This window comes from Mustela lutreola, chromosome X (assembly GCF_030435805.1).
Source record: "Mustela lutreola isolate mMusLut2 chromosome X, mMusLut2.pri, whole genome shotgun sequence".
In the NCBI taxonomy this organism is placed as follows: Eukaryota; Metazoa; Chordata; class Mammalia; order Carnivora; family Mustelidae; genus Mustela; species Mustela lutreola.
The window spans coordinates 19,679,372-19,696,646 of NC_081308.1; the positions used below are offsets into that span (position 1 = coordinate 19,679,372).

At 39.5% G+C, this 17,275-nt stretch overlaps 1 protein-coding gene across 6 annotated transcripts in view; it reads left to right on the forward strand.

Annotated features, from left to right (window-relative positions):
- The first annotated feature begins 6,387 nt into the window (after window positions 1-6,387).
- The window catches only part of ZFX (zinc finger protein X-linked), a 56,631-nt gene continuing 45,743 nt past the window's right edge, over window positions 6,388-17,275 (forward strand). Inside the window, exons 1-2 of one of the 6 annotated variants that reach the window (XM_059156483.1) lie at window positions 6,574-7,026; window positions 8,220-8,517. The gene's annotated coding sequence lies outside the window, so the exon portion shown is untranslated. Of the gene's footprint in view, window positions 6,452-6,569; window positions 7,027-8,219; window positions 8,518-17,275 lie in introns of those variants that run through there. The other 5 variants (XM_059156482.1, XM_059156485.1, XM_059156487.1 and 2 more) reach the window with 5 other exon arrangements.

A 17,275-nucleotide genomic window follows, 5' to 3' on the forward strand; every position in this document is an offset into this window, starting at 1 on the left:
ATTTGTCCTTTCATGGCAATTCTGTTTCATTTATATCTCCCACCCACTTCACCCTCAACCTCCCTCATTAGTTTGAAGGTCATCTCTGATAGCATATCATTCTCTTTATGAAGTATAGTCGACATACAGTATTACACTAGTTTTAGGTGTACAACATAGTGTTTCAGTGGTTCTATACATTACGAAGTGCTCATCACCACAGTAAGCATAGTCTGTACCTGTCACCTTGTCATGTTATTACGTTATTATTGACTATATCCCCTGTGTTGTACTTTTCATCTCTGTGACTTATTTATTTTATAACTGGAAGTTTTACCTCTTAATCCCCTTCACCTACTATGCCCGTGCCCCCACCCACTTTCTTTCTGGCAACTACCAGTTTGTTCTCTGTTACTTATGAGTCTCTTTTTGTTTTTTGTTTGTTCATTTCTTTTGTTTTTTAGATTCCGCCTGTAAGTGAAATCATGTGATATTTATTTCTCTCTGTCTGACTTATTTCACTTAACACAATACCCTCTAGGTCCCATCCATGTTGCTGCAATGGCAAAAATCTCATTCTTTTTTATGGCTGAGTAATATTCCATAATAGATACATACTCTAACTATCTATCTATCTATCTCCTGCATCTTCTTTATACTTTGATCTATCAGTGGACACTTAGGTTGCTTCCATACCTTGACTATTATAAATAATGCTGCAGGGGCTCCTGACTGGCTCAATCAGCAGAGCATGTGACTCTTGATCTCAGGGCCATGAGTTTGCGTCCCCATATTGGGTGTAGAGCTTGCTTAAAATAAATAAACAAAATGTTTTTTAATAAAATAAATAATGCTGCATTAAACATAGAGGTGCATATATCTTTGCAAATTAGTGTTTTTATTTCCTTTAGGTAAATACCCAAAAGTGGTATTACTGGATCATATGCGATTTGTATTTTTAATTTTTTGCGCAACCTCCATACTCTCCGTCACAGGGGTTGCACTAATTCACAGTCCCACCAACAGGGCACAAAAGGGTTCCCTTTTCTTCACGTCCTTGCCAACATTTGTTGTTTTTTGTCTTTTGGGTACTAGCCATTCTGATAGATATAAGGTATCTCATTGTGGTTTTGATTTGCATTTCTCTGATGATCAGTAATGTGGAGCATCTTTTCATGTGGCTGTTGGCCATCTATAAGTCTTCTTTGGGAAAATGTTTGTTCAGGTCCTCTGTTCATTTTTTAATGGGATTGTTTATTTTGCTGGTCTTGAGTTTATATAAGTTCTTTATATAATGATAAGAACCTTTTATCAGATATATCATTTGCATATATCTTCTTCTATTCATTTGGATGCCTTTTTGACTTGTTGAAGGTTTCTTTTGCTGTGCAAAATCTTTTTATTTTGTTGTAGTCCCAATAGTTTATTTTTTTATTTTGCTTCCCTTACCTCAGGAAATACTATCTATAAATATGTTGCTTAGGCTAATGTCGAAGAGATCATTGCCTATATTTTCTTTTAAGAGTTTTATTGGTTTAGGTCTTACGTTTAAGTCTTTGGTCCATTTTGAGTTTATTTTTGTATATGGCATAAAAAAGTGGTCCAGTTTCATTCTTTCACATGTCGCTGTCTAGTTTTCCCAACACCATTTATTGAAGAAATTGTCTTTTTCCCATTATTTATTGTGCTTTTATGTGCTTGCCTCCTTTGTCTTAGATTAATTGACCATGTAAGCACGGGTTTATTTCTGGGCTCTCTATCCTGTTCCATTAATCTATGTGTCTTTTTTGGGTGCCAGTACCATACTGTTTTGATTACTGTAGTTTTGTAGTACAGTCTGAAATCTGGGATTATGATACCTCCAGGTTTGTTCTTTTCAAAATTGGTTTGGCTACTCAGGATATTTTGTTGTTCCATACAAATTTTAGGATTATTTTTTCTGTTCTCTGAAAAATGCTATTGGTATTTTGATTGAGAATGCATTGAATCTGTACATTGCTTTGGGTAGTATCAACATTTTAACAATATTAACTCTTCCAACCCATAAGTACAATATATCTTTCCATTTGTTTGTGTCATCTTCAGTTTCTTTAATCAGTGTCTTACAGCTTTCTGAGTATAGGTCTTTCATCAGTACTATATCATTTTATCGAAAACATTTTGATAATGTATCTCTAAAAGATAAGGTATCTTTTAAGATTTAATCACATCAGAGGCATCTGGGTGGCTCAGTGGGTTAAGCCTCTGCCTTCGGCTCAGGTCATGATCTCAGGGTCCTGGGATCAAGCCCCGCATTGGGCTCTCTGCTCAGCGGGGAGCCTGCTTCCACCCTCTCTCTCTCTGCCTGCCTCTCTGCCTACTTGTGATCTCTGTCTGTCAAATAAATAAATAAAATCTTAAAAAAAAAAAAGATTTAATCACATCGTCATTACACCTAAACCAAATTGACAATAAATTGTTTATATCCAGCTCATGTTGACAACAATTTGGTGTTCACATTTCTCTTACTTTTTTTTTTCACTTGTTTGTTTGAATCAAGATCGAAATAAAATTCATACACTGCATTTTATTAATAATGTCTTTTAAGTCTTTTCTTATCTATTGGTTTCCCCTAGAATTTTTTGGTATAGTTTATTTGTTGAAGAAAGCAGGTCCTATAGTGTTTCCCACCATCTGAATTTTGTTGATTGCATCCCTGTGGTTCGTCGGTATGTTTCTCTGTTCCCTGTATTTCCTGTAAATTGGCAGTTAGAGCTAAAGAGTTGACCAGGTTCAGGTTTGATTTTTTTAGTCACGAGGTATATGTCTAGTTGTCGTTCTGGTAGCAGCCATTTCTGTTCATTGCCTAGATCCATTAATTCACTTGGGGTTGCAAAATGGTTCTATTCTAATTCCATCAAGTCTTCTTCATGTATTTATAGAATTATTAAAAGAAAATCACCCCATCAGCTGTTTGTCTAGCCTGAGGAACATATCATACAGGATAGTGCTTCATCTTTCCTTTTACTAGTTTTCAAAACAATAATTTGGTTCTCTACCATTCTGCAAAGGTGATCATTTTTTAAAAATTCAAAATATAATACACATGCTATAAAATTCACTCTTTTAAATTGTATGATTTACCAGTCTCTAGTATATTCACAAAGCTGTGCAATAGATCATTTTTAAAAGTCTCATTATAAACTCACAAACATACTTGATATGTTTCATTCCACAGCAGTTAATCCTTTGACATCCAAATTTTTTCATCTTTAACCAACTAGAGCCTCTATAAACTGGTCCCTGAGACTCTCTGACACACCCCTAGTAAGCTTTGACATTTTTTTTCTTGTTTTCTGTTATGAGGAGATATTCCTCGTTTGCTATGTACTTTTCTGCCTCAGCCCAGGAATCCGTCATTTCTTCCAGAAACCCTGGTTCCTTTAGTGGAAAATTGTACATAGAGGCCCAAGGCTGGGGACCTGGCAGGTCATTGTTTCTAGGCCTCACATATCGATTTTCACCTTTTTAGTGGAGGAATTTGTTTGTTGTGTTCTGTGATTTATAATCCATGAGAATTTGGCTATTGGTGACTTTCAGGAACTAAACATGTCTTATTCAACTAATGACTTGTGTGAAAAAATACTGTTTGAAAATCACCTAATTGTCAGTCACTGTTTATTTAAAAATTATTTCCCTTGGGGAGGGTGTGTGGCTTAAAGGCTCAGATTAAAAATTCTTACTTGACGTTAATTATAGCCAGCTGAATTCCAACATGATGCAACTTGCTCATGTTAAGATAAGTATAACTTAAGTATCAAGTATCAGATAAATGGTTCATTTTTATAGGGCATGCTTAGTTCAATAAAACTAGGGCCTTTCTAGGGGAAAGTGAATAATTTTCAACCTTACGGATATAAAATAAATGAATTACCACAACTTTATTCAAGAAGGTCTCTGTTTTCTAAGGCAATAATTTACTGTTTCCCATTTGGATTTCCATCAGTCAGTGACGTGGAATGAAAATCAACAGCTTCTTTTCTTCTTGTTGTTCTTTTCTTTTCTTTCTTTCTTTTTTTTTTTTCTAACAGCTTCTTTTCTGACTAATCTTTCTCTGGAAAAGTGATTGAAAGGCCTGGTATTATTTCTGGCTCAAGGACCTATAAACATGTCAGGGATTTTAGTTAAGTTATTAAAACACTGTCAAAACCTTGAGTAGAAGCTTTTAACTATCTGATACACATTAACAGCTCTGAAGGAACAAATAAATTTTAGCACATAACCAAAATCCATTTGACTGCATTGAAAACATCTATTCTGTATTCACAGCGTATGCCTCTGAAATATTCCGCTCTCCATGTACCTAAATAAAATTTCCTTTTACTGTGTGCTTATTTAAGCGAGAAAATGAAAGCACTTAAGAATGTTTTTATTCTGCCACACACAGCCTCCTTATTTGCAGTTCCCCAAGGGCAAGCACCACATCTTTTTACTCTCTGTGCCCAGAATTCTATAGGTCCCAAATACCAAAACATTGAACAAAAGCAGCAATGCAAGATAGGCTGTCGTTCAGGGTAAGGTGTCAGGTCCTTAATCACTCACCGCTTGGTTACCAAATGCTTTCATTGATCTTAGGTGTCCTCCAGGTCCCAGTGTGAATATTTTCATAAACTATGTTTTGTGTGTTACTATAAGATTGAACAATTTCTGATCTCCGTTGCTTATACTTTCTTTGTTCCTTTATTTTATAATGAGTATTTTATATTGAGTGTACTGCTAGTAAAATGATCTTCATCATACACTGTTGTTTATGGCCTTCCATAAATGGATTTAAAGTACAAATTACTTTCCCTTTCTTGACAACTTATAGTTGAGCTCATCTGTATGACCAGCTATAGAATATTTGTTGTACCGCAAAAAAGTTTTATCTAATGTAATGGATAGAACCAGGGGGCATTGTTTCCTTGTTTCCCAACGAAGTTAATAGTCTCTTATGTATGAAAAGTAATGGTAAAGGGCTTTTGAAAAATCTAAAGACCTAAACTACTTCCGGACTTCTAAATGAGGAAACATCTTTTTCTTTTATGAACCCCATACTGTTTTCTGAAGTGCTTTATATCAGTGTACTTAGAAGTATTTGATGGTAATTATGGAGGAACTAACAAGAATGCTGACTTTAGGTTTTTGTATTCATGCTGCTTGTAGCTACATGGTGATGAGGCCCCATTCTTGACATACCATAGCATTAAATGGAGACCCTTGGAAAGTACTTAAAACACTGGTTATCAGTTTTTGGTTATTAGTATGCACACACAAGCTATTTCCCATATTTTACTTGAACAAGTATTAGTTTTATTTACCTTTCTGTGAATACAGTCTGTCTCACAACCTAATGCAATTTTCTAGAAATGTTGAAGACATGTTGTCATTCACCATTTTTGAAAGGAAATTTAATCTCTTGCAAAAAACCAAAGGTAAAGCCTGGAGAGGAAAATTACCCCCCAGTATGTCTTCAGAGATTTCTGGTTATTATACCTTTGTTTTTCCTTCTTGAAAGCATTTTATAATTGTAGAATTTCTGAGGGAAAGGACAACTTGCATTATGGGAGTTTTAAAGTTATGATAGGAACCTAAATAAATACATGGCCTCTGTATTTGAAGAGACTTCACACCGGTATGCTATTTGCTTTATAACCGTTGTGTTCGTTACTGTTTAAAAATCTCTTTTTAACATTTAGTGAACTGAAGAAATAAAACGTCAGATTCTGGATTAATATAAGGATTACATCGCTTAACGTTTAACTAGTAACTTGTAAACATAGTTTGGGTCCCAAGTTCAGTATGGAAAGCATGAAAATTTAATGGAAATGCAAATATGCATTTTTGGAGTTCATAAATGCTTGTTTATCAAATACATATTTTTTTGCTCTTAAATATTTTTAAAGTTTAAAAGGCTTGTTTTAGTTTGTAAAATAAAAAACCAACTATACTCAATTCTGCTACCTCTCTAAAGACTGAAAAACTCATTGTTTATAAAACAATTACACAAGGCTTAGGTTTCATAGGCTCCCAAACTCTGAAATAGATATGTAGAAAATATACATTAAAAATTCCTGTTCATTGCAATGTGCGAAACCAGTTTGAAAAGGCAGCGCTTTTCCTCATCTTTGTATCCTGCAAACTAATAAAATCAGGTCCTCTGACTAAATGCTTGTTAAAAGAAAAATTAAACGATTTGGTAGTAGCTGTAGGATAACCCTTCTCCCCCTCCTCGTGCCCACACACCCATTTAGACTGGCAAGCCTTTTTTCATTTTATTTCAGATTTTTTTTTTTTTTTTTTTTTTTTAAGCCAAGGCAGGGGACGGCGGGGATTGCTAAATTTATCTTCTCCAGCCACAGGGATGAAGAAAACACATTTACTGCGGGCGGGGGTCTGAGGCCCTGCAAACAACTCGAGCAGGCGCCTCGGCCAAGACCGGCACGGAGAGGCGGTAGGTCTCCGGGGAGGGCCCGGGGGGCGGCCGAGGCCCACAGGAGATGGTAGCGCGGGGGGGGGGGGGGCGGCCAGGCCGGGTCGGGTGCGGGCCGCCCGCCTCTCCACGGGGTCGAAGGACCGCGGCCCGGCGCGGTCTTTACGGCCGAGGCGGCGGCAGCGGCGCGTGTGTAGCGGCGGCGGCGGCGGCGGGCGGGAGCGCGGAGGAGGTGGAAAGAAGGGGGGCGCTGTCACGGAGACTCCGGCCGCCGGAGACCCCGCCGCAGCGAGGCCACTGGGCTCCCCGGTCGCGGAGCGTGAGCGGTGCCAACCCGGGGCGCCGAGGGGACACACCGGGCGGAGGAGGGGGCCTATCTACCCTTCCGCATTTTCCTGGGTCTCTCTCCCGGGCGGTGACGTGACGTGCTGACGGCGGGCCCGTGCCGGGGAGCTGGGCCGCTTTTTGTCAGCTCCGAGCTCGGCCCCTCCTCCCTCCCTCCGCCCGCCCCACCAGCCGGAGCCCGGCCCAGTGCTCCAGAGAAAGGCCGGCCTGCAGCACCCGGCACCGTCGCCGACCGCCCGCACGCCCGTCCGGTGAGTTCCGGGCGCCGCCGCAGCCGTGGGGCCTAGCGCGCGCGCAGCGGCCTGGTCCCGGCCTGGTCGGCGGCCCGCGAGGCCCCCTTCCGCGCTAGGCCGGGCGTTGCGGCGCGTGGCGCCGAGCAGGCCCCGAGGAGGCCGCAGTTAGGCCCGGGGAGGAGCCCGGCTGCCCCGAGCGGCGGCGGAGGCGCGCTCCGTGAACGGGCGGGGGTTGGGGGAGGGTCGCCCGGTGGCCCGGGAGGCGGCGGAGGGGCGTCGGGTCGGCGCCGCGGCCTGCCCGGGCCACCGCGCGGGGGCGAGGCCTGGCAAGGAGTCGAAGGCTGCAGGCGTGAGGTGAAGGCCGCAGGCCGGCCGGGCCGATTTTCGCTATGTAAATATCGGCGAGGGGGGGGCGGAGGGACGGGGGACAAGATGGCGGCGGCTCGGCGCCTGCTGCAGGGGACGTTTGAGGGGGTTGTCGGGAGGGGGAGCCGCCATCTTGAAGGCGGCGTCTGAAGAGAAAATTCCGCTACAGCCCGTGAGGGGGGGTCGGAGAGCGGGCGGCGGCGGCGGCGGCGGCTCCGGTGACGGGCCCCCGAGGCTCGGCACGGCAGCGTGTGCGCGCGGAGGGGGCGTGCTCGCTCCCCACAGCGGCCATTGCCCTTGCCGCCATGATGGGCGCTCAGGCTCTAGGCGCTCGGCGGCAGCGCCACCTTGCTGCCCTCCCTCCCGCAGCCCCGTGACTGGCTGCTGCTTCCGCTGCATTTTAACTGAGCTGCCGCAGGCGGCCATCTCGTCCCTCAGCGTCCCTGGCTGCGCGCCTTTCTCCCGCTCTTATAGCAACCCGAGGGCTGCCGGGACGGGTGGCAGCCCAGGCGTCTAGGTTCACTACGGCAAATGGAACCCCACGACATTGTATTTTTAGTCAGCGTCGTACGTGGCTGTTATAGGGCCCTTGATGCGGTTTTCCAACACTCACTGCTTTCTCTAGTACAAATAAAATTCAAATACAAATAAAATTCGGTAGGAAAGAAGTTCTTGTCACTCCTTTATCCAACAGGGGGAAAAGTGTAATTTGCACAGCACGAAAACGAATAAATTTTTAGAGGAGTCTTTTCCACTCATTTATTTGAAAACAACTTTCTTGAAAAGGTCCGTTTAAACTATTAGTGATCTGTTCGTATTAACTTTTTTTTTTTTTTTTTTTTTAGGAATAAGACGGGCAGAAAGTTTTATTTTCTTAGTGTTGCAGTACTGTTCCTCTGCTTGCTATGATTTTTAGTTTATTTGATTTTAAAAATTCTTAGGTGGCATTCTGTCCCTTAAAGGCCTTTTTGATTGCATACTGTACAACTCCCCCGCAAACTTGGAACCCAGTGTTACTGATGCACTGCGCTGGCTGATAAGAAAGAGTAGAAAGGTTGTTGTAATGCAGACGGTGGCTGCAAGAAGTTCGTTGTTCAGAGACGGAGGAGACGTGGTGGATTGCGCTCAAGTGCTGCGGGAAAGGTACAACCAATTACTGGGGTAGCAGAGGAAGGCAGAGTTTCTATTTGGAGCATGAGGAAAGGGTTTCTGAAGTAGGTGACGTTTTGAGGTTACTTAAGGATGGGTAGAAATTTGTTAAGCAGAGGTGGGGGCTGGGGAAAGGGCATTTCAAGGGTGAAGCTTCTTTACAAATTCGTATGTGGGGGGAAAAAAAACCAAAGCTAAAAACAAGCAATAAGTATTTGTAGTTTGGCAGGAGTCGATGGGGAAGGTAGGAGGGTGGTGGGAATCCTGGCTAGAAAAGATGGAAGAGCTTGCTTGCCAGGTTGGAGTGGGGGGGGGGGGCTTATATGATCGGGCTGCCCAGGGAAGCGCTCACGTAGAAGGATGGCGATACACCTGAGCTGGCGTTTATATTTACTTACCAGTTCCATTGGACCTAGGAAAAGTTTCAGCGTTGAGAAATAATGAGAGTAGCAAGTGGATCAGTGTTTTCACTACCTGAATGATTATCAAAACTGTTTGGAAGTTAAGCCAATTCTGCTATTTTTTCAATGACTAACTTCTCCAAATAACGTTTAGTTCTGAGATGTAATTTTTGTAGTAAACAAAGAGTGAGAGGTTTCTAACTTTTCATTTACTGTGGTTGAAAATTGCAGCCGTAGTGCTCTGGGTTACTTTGGAAGATGAGCAATGAACTTACTTCCTGCAGGTATTTTCATGGTGATTTTTTAAGAAGTCAGTTTGAAAAGTTAGAAGAAAGTTTACTAAAAAGGCAGCAGCCTTCAGATGGCCTTTGGCAGTCCCTGTTCTTAAGCCTGGTGAGAGTAACTACCCTTTTGTTTGAGAGGGGACTAAGGCCATTTGCTAAGCTAAACTTGCTCATGTTTTGATTAATACTTGACTGTCCTAGAGGGACGTGTGGGGAATGTGTTTCCTAGAATCCTATGATCTAAATCTATAAGTAGCATAAGTATTCACTAGGAAGTTGTTTCAGTTTTTCCATTTTCCTGGACTGCCAGGAGTCGGAGCACTGATGCTCCATAAGAGGACAGAAGGGAACTGAAGATTAAGATTCTCGTGTTTATCATAAGGGGCCATGGTTTAGAAAAGTTGGAGAACACTGCATTGTAGGAGGCTGACTAGAAGCAAGTTGCTAAGCAAGTGGGCTGTGGTTGTTGAGGTGGTAAGGATAAACATAAACTTAGAAGAACCAGTTGCTTTCTATCTTGACAGCTGGGAAAGACGTAGAAGAGCTGTAAAAAAGAGAGCACTGTCTAGCTGCACACACAGTACAGCAGGAGTAGGTGGTTAACATTGAGATTCAACTTGTGTAGTCAGGAAAACAGATCATGTGTAGTTCAGAAGGATTTCTGTCGGATACCATTAAGTTTTTGCCTGAAAGGGTAGACCTTGATGATCTGGAAAACTGGTGTAACACTTTACTACGCAACCATTTTGGATAAATAAGGTGTTCTTAATTTATGCGTATATTTCAGATAGGTTCAGGTTTCCTTTTCTTTTTTTTTTTTTTTTTTAACAAAACATGCCCACAGTGCATTAAAAAAAATTTTGTCCCCCCAGATTGCTCTTTGTAAATGCTTCGTCTCTAACCCCATCGGGACTCGTAATTGTCATTGGTGACCTTGCCTGTGTTATTTGTGTTTGTGTACACTGGCGATTCCAGACTATTTTTTGACTCTCAAACTCCTCCACCCGCCCTTGAAACCCATCAGCCTCACAGAATTACCTAATCTCTTACTTAAACCAGAAAGATAGACAACAATCTGATCTAAGCATTTGAGTTTCCTTCCTTTCCCCTGTATACTCCTCCTCTCTCTCTACCTAGGCTTTCCTCCAGTTCTTTCGCTGCTGAAAGAATTGGCCTCCTTCAGGCCCACAACCATTCCGCCTACGAGGCTCTTTCAGTGATTCTGCTGCTTGCATCGTTGCCCCTATGCTGGTGCCTTTCCTCCTCAGAAACACTCCTAGGTTTGCTCATCTTACAAAAACCTCACTAGTCTTCTCGTTTCCTGCACCAATACTTTTATTTCTTTTCATTGCACTTACTCCTGAATCCACCATTTCCGAAATTGGGAAACTTTCAGAAGATGTCATTGGATGTATTAATAAAAGTGTTCTTTGTTTCAGAAATTTTCTGTGCCTTCTCCGTCTTCTGTCATGGGATTTCCCTCAAGGTTAATTCTCTGTCCTTTTTCTTGAGTCTTCTCCCTTGGTTTGAATGTCCCTTTACCATGCCAACCCTCTTCTAGTTTCTCATCTAGCATTTCCAGTTGCCTACTGACCATCTCTACCCAGGTGTGTTACTGTCTCAACATGGATGAAACCAAATTTATCTGGTATATTGTAGATGTTCAGTACTAGTTAAAGTCTTTTTTCTTACTTGTTTTTTATCTCAGAGTCCCTCAAACAAATCTTGCTGTCTCACTTTCTTTTTGTTATTCGCACTCTTGTTTTTCCAGGCTCATTCTTCTTTGTCTCATATCAGTGTGGGCAACTTTAATTTAGCATTTGACCTATTATATTTTTAACTGTGTGTTTATATATATATATTTTAAAGATTTTATTTATTTATTTGACAGAGATCACAAGTAGGCAGAGAGGCAGGCAGAGAGTGAGAGAGGGAAGCAGGCTCCCCGCTGAGCAGAGAGCCCGATGCGGGACTCGATCCCAGGACCCTGAGATCATGACCTGCGCCGAAGGCAGCGGCTTAACCCACTGAGCCACCCAGGTGCCCCCTGTGTGTTTATATTTTTGTCATCTTTTCTGAACTCTGATTGTAGAGACAGGTTCTCTTTTATTATCCTCGAGCAGTACCTGGCACGTGGTCATTGTCTCTGAAAACAATGATCTCAGTTATTGGTTATAGAAAACTTTTTGTAGTTGATTAGTTTTCAGGTATTAAAGCATCTAATCTGTGTGTCCTTTGTCCAAGGAGTATACATATTAAGGCACATACATGAGCTGGGTATCCCCACCCCCACTGCTTAACTTTTTGGGGTCATTATGGCCAATCAGTTCTTACTCCTCTCAAAGTTTTCTTTTTCTTTTCTTTCTTTTTTTTTCAAATTATTTTTCCAAACAACTTTTTACAGTAAAAACCCAGGTATCTCAGGGTGCCTGGGTGGCATAATCAGTTAATTGTCCAATTCGCTTTTGGCTGGGGTCATGGTCTCGTGATCCTGGGATCAATCCCTGCATTGGGCTCCGCGCTCTGTGGAGTCTGCTTGAGCTTCTCTCCCTCTCCCCGTGCTCATCCCGCTAGGGTGTGCTTTCTCTCTAAAATAAATAAATCCTTTTTTTTTTTTTTGAGTATTTTTATTTGTTTGCGCGAGAGAGCGAGTGAACACGAGTGGGGGGAGAGGGAAGCAAGGGAGCCCGATGTGGGGCCGATCTCAGGATCCCCGGGTTGTGACATAAGCCAAAGGCAGATGCTCAACCTACTGAGCCACCTAGGCACCCCAAATAAATGTTTAAAAATCCAGGTATCTCATAACTATGTTTTATTCAAAGGAGGCACACTTTAAGGAAAATTCGGTGACACATAGGTATAGGATTTTTAAAAATATATTTAAAATTTTTAAATTGTGAAATATTTCAGAACTCCTGAAAAGCAAGGATCACCCAGAACTTAATAGTTTATTACATATTTGCTTCATAACTTTTTTTGTTTAAAGAAAGAAAATTTCACAAATCCATTTAAAGAGTGTCCCCCCCAGCCCATTCCTGTCTTTTCTTTGCAAGAAATAACAATTGTCCTAATACATATGTACCAAAACCATTATCAGGTATTTGTTTTTATGTTTGAACTTTACATAAATGGTATATACTGTGTGGGTCATCTCATGTATTTTTTTCACTTAAAATTGTGTTTTTGAGGTTTTTCCATTTTGTATGTGGATCTAGTTCAGGAGTTCTCAGAGTGTGCTCTGGGAATTCCTAGGGATCCAGAAAATTCTTTTCCCCACATTCTTGTGTGCTCTGTGTGAGTGCTGTACATAGGCTACATGATACGTGATGTCATAATAGGTTGAACACAGAAGCATGTATGGGAATCCAGCTGTCCTCTCTCAAGCCTATCTTTAAAGAGATTTGAAGAAATGTAAAACAATACTCTCTTCACTTATTTTTTGTTTTGAAAAGTTATTTTAAAATAAGTGTTTATGTACAGTTGGCTTGTTTTTAATGAATTAATATTTTTAAATGTCTCAGATTTTATTTCTAATGTAAGTATCTATAGATAGAATACATGTAAAGAAAAACTGTTTGGGGTCCCCAATTTTTAAAAATGTAAGGGGGTCCTGGGACCAAGAAGTTTGAAAACTACTGATCTAATTCATTATCCTTGTATTTCAATGTATAAATATACTGTGGTTTATTTATCTGTTCTTCAGAGGGGCCATTATGTTGTTTGTAGTTTTGTGCAGTTTCAAACAGTGCTGCTGTGAACATCCTTACACGGTGTTCTTCTCTCTTGAGATTATAGATGTAGAATTGCTACATTCAAGAGTGTGAGTTTGTCGACTTTACTGGGAATTGCCGAATCATCAAATTGTGTTCCATATGACACTCCCACCAGCTGCGTATGAGCCTCTATTTCTGGAGACTACTGCCAAAAGATTAGCTTTTACAATTTTTTCCAATCTGTTGAGTATAAATTGTATCTCATTGCTGTTTTCACTTTGCATTTCTTAGATTACTATTGAGGTTGAGCTTTTTTCCCCCTGTGTATTTATTGACCATTTGAATTTTCTGTGACTTGCTTATTTTTACCTTTGGGTCCATTTTTCTGTTGGGTTGTTTCTTTTTCTCATTGGTTGATGGGTATTCTTTTTATATTCTGAATACTAATGATTTGTAATTATACATACTGAAAATACCATTTCCTAGCTTGTGGTTTATCTTTTAGCTTGTTTGTGTAGGATTTTTTAATGTGAAGGTCGCCAGTTTTCTCAGTTTTTTTTTCATTGATGGCTTATGTCTTTTTGTATATGCAGGCAGTTCTTCCTTTACCCCAAGGTCATACTGATACTTTTTAATATTTGGGTCATTAATTCATCTGAAGTTTCTTCTCTGTTGTATGATGTGGGGATCTAATTTTATTTTTTTAATATGGATTCATCAAGTAATTCAGCCATTCTCTGCACTGATTTGTAATGAAACTCCTGAGGTTTATTGTATTCTCATATATACACATCTGTTTCTAGTTTCTGTCTTCTGATTCCATCGGCCTATTTGACTCTCTGTACCACTCTGACTTAAAAGTGATAGCTTTATAACTAAATTTTTTTTTAAATAATCTGTTCTTTTTCTTCAAAACTTTTAAAGCTATTTTCTCTTTTGGGGGGAGGTGTCAGTTTATCAATGTCTATGGAAAAACTGTTGGACTTTTATTGTATTTGCATCAAATTTACAGAATAAATATATAGACGCATAGATACATGATAAGTAGTGGAGCTGGAATTTGAATCTGAGCATGCTCTGCTGCTTTTCATAAAGCTTTTGCACAACTTTGCTTTTTTGCTAGATACTATGCAATTGTTGTGAATAGGATTTTATTATTAGTTATTTTTATTTAGTTATTGCTAATGCATAGGGAATGCTATGGACTTACATATATTAATCATGTAAACTTGCTGATCTTTGCTCTTACTGTATTTCATAGATTCTGAGATGCAACCCCCCCACCCCCCGTATTTTAGAGTTTATAAAATCAAAATAGGTTTTTGGTAGGTCACCTTATAGTTACTGTCATTCAGGCAGCAGTCATGATGTAGTTCTCATTGCACACACTTGGTCAACACTCTTTGTTTTGTCATTACTTAAATGAGCATGTACATTGTTGTGTTGTTATTTCATGCCAAACACTACAAGTGAAGGCAGAAGAAATTGTGAAGTGAATGTCTGACTGGAAAGAAGATCCCACAGATAATAGTGGAGCATCTTAAGAAATGCTGTGTCACCAAAACTCTTGTTGGCTGAGGACAGTATTGTTAAGAAAGATTGGATAGCTTTGAGTAGAAAAAAGCAATCCATAGTAGGACCTTGAATGTGAAGTTTTAGGAAAGTTATATAGGAAAGTTTGGCTTTTATTTTTCTTTCTGTATATGTGCAAGATATGATAAAATATATAAGTCTAAAAGAATGGTCTCAATCTAAAATGAAAATTCTAGATAAAAAAGTATGGCATTGGTTTAATTGGCAGTGTTTTTTCGTAGTTTTATGTAAAACAATGGTGTATCTTATAGTTGGTAGTATCTTTAGATTGAGTGAAACGTGCAGATAATAGTTTATAATTCTTTTGTATTTTCTAAGTAGTTGAGTGTGATTAGTGGAGGTTTTATTTCTTATTTACCATTAGATTTTGCACCCTGTTTCATTATTTTCTTCTGAAACTGCATTGACTAATCATTTATTAGCACAGTGTTGAATGGAAGCACTGGTATCAGGCATCCTTCTCTAGGTACTTTAATGGAGTGCTTCTAATATTTTGTCATTGCATATCATGCTGTAGTGGGTTTTTTTTTTTTTTTTGGAGGGAATAGATATTATTTATTTTCTACTGATCATTTTAGAATTTTCGTCTTGAACAATTGATTTTTTTGTGTGTGTGTGCCTTTGCTGCATCTGTTGGTGTGATGAATTGCATTAATATATTTTTTTTAGTGTAGGCTCCATGCCCAGTGTGGAGCCCACCACAGGGCTTGAACTCAAGACCCTGAGATCAAGACCTGAGCTGAGATAAAGAGTCAGACCCTTAACCAATTGAGCCACCTAGACATCCCTAGATTTTTCTGTTTTAAATTGTGTTTGGATGCCCTGGATATTTGCATTCCTTTGTTATTACCAAGTACTTTTCCTTTTTGGTGTAGTCTTAGTTTTGTTTCCATAGCAAGCTTATGCTAACTTCATAAGATGGGTTATATTTTGAGACAAATTGTATTTAATGGAGATGCTCTGTTTCTTGAAAGTTAGAATTCATCTTTGAAACTGGTATTTTTTGTGATTTGATTTTTGATATAGTTTCATGATGGTAAGTCTTTTTGGCTTTTCTTGTTTCTTGTTACACAAAAGGAACAATATTTTAGAAGAATATAAAATTTCAAATATATTGGTATAAAATACAGGCTTCTATAATGACTTTAAAATATTTATTTCATTAATTTGTTTCTTTTTTTCCTGACCATTACTACCAGTAACTTGTCTATGTTATTAAGGCTTTCCAAATAGCACTTTTATTGATCCTTTCTGTTCCTACTGATATGAGTAATATTTCTTTCCTTCTACTTTATTTGCATTTACTCTGATATTTAAAAAAATTTAATTTGAAGGTTTAGCTTATTAATATTTAATCTCTGCTCTTATTATGCCTTTAAAACTATAAATTTTCTGTAAACTCTGACTTGATGCTGTGATTTTGACATTAATTCATTTTTATTAAGTTCTAAATATACTGTGATTTTCATAACTTCAGTGAATTATTTATAAATTTGTTTTTAAATCTATGGGATTTTTTTTCTCTTGTCTCTGTGACATTTATTTCTATATTATTGCATTATAGTTGTTAGTACTGATTGATATGTAAAAATAAACCGTATTTCTCTGTACTGACAATAAGCAATGAAAATCAAATTTAAGAGCCAGTACTTATTACTCAGCCATCAAAAAGAATGACATCTTGTCATTTTCAACAACATGGATAGAGCTAGAGAGTATTAAGGTAAATGAAATAAGTCAGAGAAAGACAAATACCATATAATTTCACTCATACATAGAATTTTAAGAAGCAAAGGCACAGAGGGGGAAAAGAGGCAAACCAAGAAATAGAGTCTTAACTGTAGACAATAAATTGATGGTTACCAGAGGGGAGGTGGGTGGCGGGGACAAGCTAAACAGGTGATGGGGATTAAGGATTGCACTTGTGTTGAGTACCCAGTGTTGTATGGAAATGTTGAATGACTGTATTGTGTACCTGAAACTAATATTGCACTATGTGTTAACTGGAATGTAAGTAAAAACATACTAAGACCTTTAGTAAAAGCTTTACTGAGAAGTAGAAGAATAACTAAGTTAGTGGGGAGAGATAAATCCGTGGACTGGAAGTATCAGCATTTCGAACAGGTCAGTTGTGATATGTAGGGATTCAATGCAATGCCAAGCAAAACCCCAACAGGACTTCTTTTTTTTTTTGATCAATTCTCAAATTTATATGGAAATGCAAAGGGCCTGGAATTGCGAAGGCAATCTTGAAAAAAAGTTGGAAGACTTACAGTACTATATATCAAACCTCATTATAAAGTTAGATTGATTAAAACAGCGGGCACAAAGCCAGATTGATCAGTAGACTGGAACAGTCTGAGAGAAGACCTACATAGAGAAGGTCAGCTGATTTACAACAAAAGTGTGTTGGGATTTTGATTGAATGTAGAGGTTAATTAAGGGAGAATTGATACTATTCAACATATTAAAGAACAAGACTTTTTAAAAAGTTTTTATTCAAATTCCAGTTAGGTAACATGCAGTGTAATAATAGTTTCGTATGTATTATATGGTGATTCAGCACTTCCATATAACACCTGGTGCTCATCACAGCAAGAACACTGCATACTCCCCAACACTTACTTAACCCATCCCCCCACCCACCTCCTGTCTGGTAACCATCAGTTTTTTCTCTATAGTTAAGAGTCTGTTTCTTGGGGCACCTGGGTGGCTGAATCATTTGGGCGTCCAACTCTTGGTTTTGGCTCAGGTCATGATC